This window comes from Otolemur garnettii, unplaced genomic scaffold (assembly GCF_000181295.1).
Source record: "Otolemur garnettii isolate 467f Iridium unplaced genomic scaffold, OtoGar3 scaffold00030, whole genome shotgun sequence".
NCBI classification, from domain to species: Eukaryota; Metazoa; Chordata; class Mammalia; order Primates; family Galagidae; genus Otolemur; species Otolemur garnettii.
Window position 1 is genome coordinate 5,221,447 of NW_003852425.1, and position 8,319 is coordinate 5,229,765.

The window sequence follows — 8,319 nt, forward strand, 5'->3', positions numbered from 1 at the left end:
GTACTTTTTATAGCAGCCCAAACTAAGACAATGGGATATTCTGATAAATTCCCAAAATTAAAGCCTATAATGGGGGGGGGCGGGGAGCAGATCTGCACTAAGTTTGTAGCCAAATTCTGTATCTTTGTGACTTGTCATTCTCTTCATTAAACATACATTCTGATTGCCCATAAATAGTCTTAGCCCCTTTGGAGTTCACCACCATCACCACCACCATCACCATTACCAGTTTTGAATATTTTTTTCTGGCTTCCTGACTTGAAATTTTTTCAGCTTACTGAAGGGAGGTAGTGATACTACACTATGATATTCAAAGTTCTCTAACAACCCACCCTAGTTGTCTTTTCTTGTTCCTAATACCTGCTCCCACTTGCACTCTATTAACTCAGTATCCATTCTTACATAAGCTCTACTAAGATTGAGACACTTTGTAAGAAATGATATGAGTGATTTAGTTTATCCCTAAAGAACTGAGGGTCCTAAATCTTTAACCATGTCAATGCAGTCTTTTTTACATTATTAACCAAAGGAAAATGGGTGCCCTGTAAAGATTTTTTTAAGATTAGGAAAATTTGAAAGAGTCAGAGAGGCCAAATCAGGACTATAAGGTGGATGCTTAATGATTTCCCATTGAAACTTTCTCAAAATTGCCTTTGTTTGATGAGAAGAATGAGCAGGAGCATTGCAGGAGTATAGTTGTGATGGAGACGGACTCTCTGGGGAAGCTTTCCCAGGAGTTTTTCTGCTAAAGTTTTGGCTAACTTTCTCAAAACCTTCTCATAAGAAGCAAATGTTATCATTTTTTGGCCCTCTGAAAATTGAGCAAGCAAAATACCTTGAGCAATCCCAAAGAACTATTACCTTGACCTTTGTTCTCAACCAGTCCTCTTTTGCTTTCACTGGACCACTTCCACCTCTTGGTAGCCATTGCTTTGATTGTGCTTTGTCTTCAGGATTGTACTTGGTAAAACCATGTTTCATCTCCTCTTACAGTTCTTTGAAGAAATGCTTTAGGATTTTGATCCCACTTGTTTAAAATTTCCATTGAGAGCTCTGTTCTTGTGTGCAGCCAATCTGGGTGCATTGGTTTTGATGCCCATTGAACAGAAATTTTGCACAACTTTAATTTTTCAATTAGAATTGTGTAAGCTGAACCAGTTGAGATCTCTGTGGTGTTGGCTATTGTTTCTGTTGTTAATTATCAGTCCTTTTCAATTAGGGCATGAACAAGGTTAAATTTTTTTTTCTCAAAAATTGATGTGGATGGTCAGCCACAATGGGCTTCATCTTTGATGCTGTCTCCTTGTCCCTTCTTAAAATGAGTTATCCGTTTGTAACTGCTCATTTCTTTGCAGCATTGTCCCTATAAGGTTTTCATAAAGCACTGATGATTTATCATTCTTCCATCCGAGCTTCACCATAAATTTGATGTTTGTTCTTGCTTCAATTTTAGCAGAATTCATGTTGCCCTGATAGAGGCTCTTTTCAAAGTGATGTCTGATTCTTCCTGGTGCTTTGAATTAGATCCTTTTCAGTTATGATAGTATAAGGTAATTTTGGTGGAAAAAATATTTTGAAATCTGTTCATAGTTTTTTCATAATTCACATTTTTTCATAAACTTTTTGAAGACCCCTCATATAATAGAGAGATCAGGGAACTTGGCCAATCAGATCAAGACCTAAGCCACAAAAGAAAAGTTGTTTATTTAAGCAAGCTTCTACAGATCTGTAATGAGAGTGGCATTTGATGAGAAACACAGATATAATAAAAAATGTTAATTATCCATAGTGATGACTAATGATAAAATAATGATAAACTATCTATTGCTTAACTATCTCTGTGTAGGAGGACAAGTGTGACGAGGAGGGCAGAGCCTTTTATGATAAAAGTTCCAGCTGGTGAGGCTGCCAGCTGGTTCTGAGCCTCTGCAGAAGACTGTTTTGAAAGCTGGTCCTCTCAGAGGTAGTCAGCTCTGGTATTTTAGGATAGTGGTTCACAAAAGCTGGGGAGCTTTTAAAATATACCAAACACAGCAATGCCCATGACCCTAGCACAGATCAACTAAATGTCTGGGGCATCAGTATTCTGTCTTAAATCTCCCCACATGGTTCTAATGTGCAGCCAGAGTTGAAAGTCACAGCATTAGGACATTTGATAACTTTGTATTTTCAGGGTAGACAAGGGCATCTGGTTTCATTTCAGAATGGTGGACTGAGCAGATCCTAGAGCTGCTTCATTCCAGCAGCAAAAGCCTCAAATGGTGATCCTGAATAAGAAGCAAAACTTCCAGTGAACCAGAAACTGGTATAAAGTCCTAAAGTAAAGACTGGACTGGCCCATAGACAGTCCCATCCAGGGTGTGCACAGAGTATCATGAAAACGGTGAAGAGAGCACCAAGACTGTTCCCTCCACAAAAGCAAAAGACACTGGAAGCAGGAGAGGGTCAAGAACAACCAACAAGGGGTCCTTGGGGGCACTGTGGCAGGAGAGACCAGGCAGCTCTTCTCCCACTGATACCCTCTGTCTGCACAGAACCAAACAGCAGTGACCAAGTGTCAGCCTCCACAGCCTCCACATGGGAGTTGTGGCCCAGGAGTCCAAATTAGACAGGTGTGGTCGTGGCATGAGGCTGGCCAGAACCTAAGACAAACCTTACCAGTGGATCATCCTCCTGCTTTCCCTGAAAACAAGCCAGAGGACAACTGAGAGTAGCAATTTTCCTAAGCAGATGACATCCACCATCAGAGAATGTCAATCATAAAGAAGATGATGGTCAGGATGACCACACATTGGAGGAAGACAAATGCCATTAAAGATGACAAGCTCAGCAAACAGAGGAACTAACACCCAAGTAGCAGAGCAAGCAAAGCAGGAACTAAGAGTAAGCATAAGTGAATTTATCTAATAGATATGGGAAGATACAGTAGTTATAAACAAATCAGTCAGAGGCCATTGAGATTAATGCTTATAATAAAAAACTGAATCAGCAGATGAAATTGACATTTTTTCTAAAATTTAATTTTATTATAATAGAGATTAATGTACACAACATATTGACTAATGACAGTTCATAAATTTGGTAGTTTACATGTTTAGAATGACCTATTTTTAATATTTAAATAAGATATTACAGAAAATATTTTAAAGAAAGAAATGTTCTCTGTAATCCTTTTTAAAAGACTTGGCCCGTTTTGAAAAATCAACGATGAGTGAAAAATACAACCAAAAGAAAGAAAAATAAGATTTTCCCCTAAATACATAAGAAACACTTGCTGGCATTTGCATTTTAAGTACCTGGAGTGGATTGGGCTAAATTTTCAAAGGCAGCTAACAGTCTATACAAGAATTTGTTTCCTTTAACTTAGAGGTAGGTAAATAAACCAAGAGGAAATATACCATTCAAGGTGGAGTTGTTTCTCTTCCATCTCTCATTCTATCTTCATAACCTCACTAAAGAATCTAAAACAGTGATTCGAAAATGGCCGCTGAGATTATACCCGCTGTCAGAGCTTTTCCTCATTAAGATAGGATGTCAGAGAATACAGACATAATTTCTTTGATGTGTTGTTAAAAACTTCTTCAGCAAGCTCAGTTACTTTCCTGGTCCTTTCTACTCTGATGTAAAGCCTTTTTATTACTACATCTACCATCTACTTACTAGTTATACCTGCTATGTTTCTCAAGGAAATTTCCCCCCAGGTGAGCCTGAGACATTTCCATTTCCTAATGGCAAAGTGTGTTTATGTATGTAGTGCCACAAGTGTTCTTTTATTCATGCTGCAACTGCTTTAAAAAAAAAAAAAAGCAACTTTAATTTGTTCCTCATCAAGGCACATTATACATTTAGATTATCTCCATAGAAGATAACTGGCTGAAACAAGTAGACAGTTCCAAAAGATAGCAATATCTGACTCATGACACATCCTTAGTATCCAGAATAAAATCAGTAGAAATAAAAGGAAAACAGTTTTCAAAGAATTTATACATGCTGGACTCTTAGAACAAGGAACTTCTGAATGAAAAGGAGGAAGGGGTTCAGTTTACCTTGCTAATTACAGGCATTTTTCCTCGTGGGGTAACTGATGATTTCTGGTTTACTTGTAGAACTTTTATTTGTAGGAAGCATGTACGTAGGACCAGATCTTGTTGGTTTCTATTACAGAGAATGTCTTCGACACCGTTTTGGGAGATTTTGGTAACATTCTGGAACCCTTTGCATTTGGGCTTTATAATTTTTTAGTCTCTTGATAAAGTCAGATCATCAACACTATCCACTTTGGGAGGGTTGAATTTGAGTTGATGGCGTGGCCACTGGCTGGATGACTCCAGGCAGCCACGAGGTGTGACCTCAAAGAGGACATTCAGATTCATCCCGAGGTGTATCTGATAAACTCTGTGGAAGTGCCCTAGGGAAACCATACAACAGCCAGTTAGACTGGGTGAGATTTTACAGCTTTTGTGGAGGGTCAGTGCAGCCATGATTTTGTCTGGTCAGCGAGATTCCTGTCCAGCACACCAATATCTGTGTCCCTTAGTATGTTGTCTTGGACAGGCCCTCCCTGTCCTTCAGTTGGAAGGGTTTGATGGTGTGAAAGGCAGAATATATTTGCTGGAGCCTGGGCCTAGTAACCACAGCATGTGGTATCCTTGTGGACCCAAAACTGGCTGGCACATCCCCTGGCCCCATGGCTGGGTGGCTGGCTGTAGTACCACAAGGATGCGTCTCCAGAGGGTACATCCAGTAGGCAAAACTCATATTTATAAATGGACACTACTAAAGAGCAAATTAGTGAGTTGAAGGATTAAACTGAAGAAGTCTCCCACAACATAGTACAAAGGGCTGAAGAGATGGTAAGTGTGAACAATTAGGGGTCCTAATAGTAGATTTGAAAGTTCACAAGTAGAGAGTGGAGAGCATGGGGAAAAAGTATTTAAAGAAATAGTTATGGAACAGGCAAGGATTTCCCAGAATTAAGTAGTATGAGTCTGCAGGAATAGACAAATATTATCAGTGGAACAGTATACAGAAGTCAGAAGCAAATACTGACGAAGGTACGAGTGAGTCAGTAGGTGTTCTCTTACTCTACTGGATGAGTGTACCCTGGCGGCTAGTGTGACAGGTGATTTGCTAATGGATATTAATTGTTTTTTAAATTACTTCTTGGTATCCTCCTTAAACCCTCTCACATGACAAGGAGGTTAATATGGGATGTTCATTGCAGCAAAAATTTGTTAACAGTCTAAGTGTTCACTAAAAGAACAACTAAATGAACTTTAGCCATACTGTGGAGTATTATGCAGTCATTAAAGGGAGGGAGACAGATCTCCGTGTATTAACATTGGAAGATTTCTAAGACATTGCAAATACAAAAACTGGCAGAATTATGATATAATATAATTTACGTTAAATATATCTACAAAGTGAACTGGAGAGCCAGTGAAAGGTTTTGAGCAGTGGAAAGACAGCTTCTTGCCAGATTCTTGTTTTTAAAAACTGCTGTGAGGAGAGGGGAGGCAGGTGGGGATGGTTAGGTTCCCACTCACTGGGCACAGTGGTTCCCACTCACTGGGCACAGTGTTAGCCTCTATGGCACACCTCTTGGGGGTGGGACACAATTTTAAGAGGGCCTTTGCCTAACAAATGCAAACATTGTAACCTAATTCTTTGTACTCTCAATTAAACTGAAACAATTAAAAAAGAAAAGAAAAGAAAAAGATTGCTGTGTTTACAAGAGTGGAAGCAGGGTGACCTGTCTGGAAGCTATTTCAGCAGACCAGCAGAGGGGTGAAAAAGCAGTTTTCATTTTAATGTCTTCAATTATGAGTGAGATTGGCATTGTCTCATTTGTTGATGGGCCATTTTTACTTTATTTCAATGCAGAAATTGTAGGCTGGAAATTTCCTGCGGGGGTGGGGGGGGCGGTTTAGTTTACTCCACAAGTATGAAAGGGCTCCTTAGTTCTGTCTGGGGCAGCCGGACTGCGCTGGCTCCCTCCAGATCAGGCCGTGCATCATATGGTGCTCATGCTGCACCCACTTTATTCCCCTCCCCTTCTCCAGCCACCTAATTTCTTAAAAAGATCCATGAAAACAATGAGATGCCCTGTTCTCATTCTATAAACAAGAAAGAAAGCTATTTCCAGAATAAATATTTTGGGAGTAGAAACCTAATTTCTCTATTTGTGTTTCTGGGGGCAGAGTAGAAATGTAGGTCTAATTTCTCAGACTTCTATTTTTAATTGTTTCTGCTATTCTGAGTCTTCAAATTAGTCTTATAATCTCTCTTATTGAATTCAGAAGAGATACATTGAATAAATAAGAACATTTTAAAGATATATGGATATTTAATAGAAATTTGATCCTACTCCTCTAGCAAAGGAGAAAAATGATGTTATAATTTGAAATAGTATTTTGCATAATACTAATTGCTTTGCATAACAAAGAAGCACACCATTAGCATCTTCTAAGATAACTAATTATACTATATACACACCAAAAGTGATCCTGTTAAGGGCTTTCTATCCTCCTGAATAGATTTAGACTACTAATATAACCAACCTTTAATTGAGATATCTAATTTGGTACCAGATTCTGATTCCAGAATATTCCAGATAGAGTATCTGAGAAGAGTTGGAAGCATTTTCTTGGCTCCAGGTACAAGTGGGAGAAGGTGTACTCTGGAACCACTTAAAGCAGCCACAACCCATGTTGGCCTACTGGGTACACGTCAGACTCTTAAAACACTTTGGGTTATTTCTGAGGCCACCTCGCTCCATTCTTCTTTTCTAGACCTATGTCACATAGGCAAATGGCTTTTGAGACAAATAGCTATGCAGCTTGTTCTTAATAGCATCCAGCAAGAAGGCATTTGGCAAAATACATAAACGCAAACAGCCCATTAATATCACTTACTACATTTTAATCTCGTTTACCAGAGACGTCCAAGGCCAACCAAATGTGACTGTGGAAACTATGGAAACTTTCTAGGTATGTTCTTCACACAAGTCAGATGGCATAACAGTAAAAGAAAAACAGCAGGAGCTCCTTAGAATAGGCCGATTCCTGCAATCTTAGTCATTTTGTAAAAAAGCTTTTCTTGTTAATATATTGCCCACCCCCTAAGGGAGAGTTGATAGCTTATAACATCTAAGGGGACAGAACTAAAGGCTGTAAGGACAGTAATGGACTTGACAATCATTCATGCATTGACTCAGCAAACTTTAATTGGGCATGGAGCTATGTGACAAGTTGTTCTAAGCACAGACACATGGCCTGTGAGGAAGAACAATGTCTAGTGCCTGCCCCATGACAGTGACCAGTTAGTGGGTATTACAGGCCAGTTTCCCCAATGTGTGACAATTGGGAAACATAAGATGATTCTTGGCCTCTATAAGAGACTATTTCCCAGCCCCAACCCAGGTTTGATTGGTGTGTTTTATTTTAGTTTTAAAACTTTTTTTAGTATGGAAATTTTCAAAAAATATATAAAATTAAAGAATGGTAGAAGCCCATCATTCAGTTTCAACGATGATGAACATTTTGCCAATTTTGTTCTTTCTATCTTATATTTTTTCCAAAGTATTTTAGATATTCACACTTTTTTATCTTAGTGGTTAATGGACACATTTAATGTGTATAAAAAAAAAATGGGCTCGGTGCCTGTAGCTCAGAAGACTAAGGCGCTCCAGCCACATATACCAGAGCTGGTGGGTTCAGCCCTGGCCTGCCAAACAACAATGATAACCACAACCAAAAAATAGCCAGGCATTGTGGCAGGTGCCTCTAGTCCCAGCTACTTGGGAAGCTGAGGCAAGAGAATAGATTAAGCCCAGAAGTTGGAGGTTGCTGTGAGCTATGATACCATAGCACTCTACCCAGGGCGACAGCTTGAGGCTGTCTGTCTTTAAAAAAAAAAAAGAAAGAAAAGAAAAGAAAAAGAAAAAAATGTAACCAGTACATTCAACCTGTAACTTCACAGCATTATTGCTTTGGACAAAACTAAACTATAAATTTAGTGAGGCTTTTTCTTCAACATTAGTTAGTTGGCGATTAATTTCAGGTCAAAACCTCCAGCCTCAGCCAGCTTAGTCATATTTAGGATGCTGATGGGAGCCTGAGCCTTGACTCTAGCAAAGGGACATTCTATAGGAAGCTGCTTAAAAACCCCCTCATATCTCCTGTCTGTACTGTTAATAATAATTTGACACTTGCCACCTCCCGCCTCATTGGGTTACTTAGAGCAGGTATTACACACACAGTTATAACACAGTAACCCAGAAATATTTATCGAGAATGACATTGAACAAGGTGATTTGAA